This window comes from Babylonia areolata, chromosome 18, assembly GCF_041734735.1.
Source record: "Babylonia areolata isolate BAREFJ2019XMU chromosome 18, ASM4173473v1, whole genome shotgun sequence".
Taxonomy (NCBI): Eukaryota; Metazoa; Mollusca; class Gastropoda; order Neogastropoda; family Buccinidae; genus Babylonia; species Babylonia areolata.
The window spans coordinates 35,937,583-35,940,082 of NC_134893.1; positions in this window are offsets into that span (position 1 = coordinate 35,937,583).

Sequence of the window (2,500 nt, forward strand, 5' to 3'; positions counted from 1 at the left end):
GCAAGTGTCTCTATCTCTCGGGCCTGGTTTTAACACCGGAACGTCATCATTACAGGAAGCGTAGAATACAGACCTTGCCACGTAGTCCCAAACCTAATGGACCTCCTCCATAGCAACATCCTCATCATCACCATCCTCCTTCTTCATCATCATTAACAAAACCAAAAAAAAAAAAAAAAAAAAAAAGTCCCAAATCATGTGTCCTTTCATGCCCTGCTCTCATGGTGACGTCAGTTCTGATCCCTTCTACTTCCGTGCTTGAGGTGAAGGTCTGTCAACGTCTTCGGAGTTGGCAAAATCACGGTGGACTGGGGCACGACTATCGTTGGAGGGATGTGGTGGCGGTCTCCATTCTGGGGGAGACGCTCGCTCAGTCTGGCTCTGCGACTGAGCCATTATTGTCGTCAGTACGGGGCATATTTGGTGGTGGTGTCCTAAATACATTAAATCAGAACAGCTACTACTGAATACCACCGAAGTAACTAAACATCAGTGCAGGGTCTCCTCTGGTGTGTGGCCTCCTGGCGACCTGGCAATAATAGTTCCCTGTGTAGTGCCGACGCTGGGACTGCGACAGACGAGCCCAAGTTTGAGTGTGTATGGGGGTCTCGAAATGACTGATGTGGGAGTAATGCCACTGAAACGGTGCAAATGATGTGTGGAGTGATGGCCTAGAGGTAACGCGTCCGCCTAGGAAGTGAGAGAATCTGAACGCACTGGTTTGAATCACACCAGCAGTCACCAGTATTTTCTCCCCCCTCCACTAGACCTTGAGTGGTGGTCTGGACGCTAGTCATTCGGATGAAACGATAAACCCAGATCCCGAGTGCAGCATGCATTTAGCGCACGTAAAAGAATACACGGCAACAAAAGGATTGTCCCTGGCAAAATTCTGTAGAACAAAAAAAAACACTTCGATAGGGAAACAAATAGAAATTGCAGGCAGTAAAAAAAATAAAATAAAAAAGGATGGGGCTTTCAGTGTAGCGACGCGCTCTCCCTGGGGAGAGCAGCCCGAAGTTAACACAGAGAAAGAAAGAAACCTGCTGTGGCAAAAAGAGTGATGAAAATAAAATGAATAGATAAATAAATGAATAAAGTCCAACTAAAGGATGGTGGAGACTGACATCCTGTGTGTGTGTTGGAGGAAGGTGGCAGAAAGGTTAAGACGCTCAGCTGCCAATATAGAGAGCCCTTGAAGGTCTGGGTTCGAATCCCGCTCTCCCCCTTTCTCCCAAGTTTGACTGGAAAATCAAACTGATCGTCTCGTCATTCGGAGGAGACAATAAACCGAGGTCCTGTGTGCAGTACGCACTTGGTGCACTAAAAAAAACGAACAGAACCCATGGCAACGAGAGTGTTGTCCTCTAGCAAGGTTCTGTAGACGAAATCCACTCTGATAGGTACACAATTATATATGCATGCACTCAAGGCCTGACAAGCCCGTTGGGTTATACTGCTAGTCACTCATCTGCCTAGCAGATGTAGTGTAGCGTATATGGATTTGTCCGAACGCACGGTGACGCCTCCTTGAGATACTGAAACTGAATTGAAATTGTGTGTGTGTGTATGTGTGTGTGTGTGTGTGTGTGTGTGTGTGTGTGTGTGTGTGTGTGTGTCTGCGTGTGCGTGTGTGTGTGTGTGTGTGTGTGTGTGTGTCTGCGTGTGCGTGTGTGTGTGTGTGTGCGCGCGCGCGACGTGCGTCACGTGTGTGTGTAATAAGCATGTAAGGAAAAAGTCTGTGATGCTCTATTAAACAGTAATTAAAGTTCTCTCTCATCTAATCAAGTCGCACTGTCTAGTCTTGAATTGTCGCAGATACTCATTCATTGATAACGTTGTTTTCCCCTGCCACACACTTATAGTACCCCCTACTCCACGGCGCCCCCAGTTGTTTTTTTCTGTCTGTCTGTCTGTCTGTCTGTCTGTCTGTCTGTCTGTTCGTTCTTTAGTTTAACGTCTTTTCACTGTAAGTGATATTAGACGAGGGAAGGAAAAAAATCGAGTGGGAGGGGGAGGGGGGGGGGAATTACTGTGTACGCATACGAGTAAGTGAAAGTGTGTGTGTGTGTGTGTGTGAATGTGAAAATTATTGATTGAAGATTTGTTTAAAAAAAAACATAACAATATAACTGTTTAATAGAGCATCACAGTGTGTGTGTGTGTGTGTGTGTGTGTGTGTGTGTGTGTGTGTGTGTGTGTTGTTGTTGTTGTTGTTGTTGTCTGTTGTTGTCTGTCTGTCTTACCTTCTTTCTCTTTCTGTCTTTTCTTCTTCTTTTTTTTCTTTCTTTTTTTCTTTCCTTCGTCGAAAACCACAGTGTCACCGCAGAGGTTTTTCTGTAGGTGCAAGACATCCAAGATGCATGTGAAGGTGTCGCTCCGTGCGAATGAAGGGACTCGGCACGCGAAAAACAGGAGTGGTTGTTCTTTGCCCTCTTCGACCTCAGTTAGTTCCCTTCTACACTGCTCTGGCTCACACTGTTGTTGTTGTAGTCTTCAG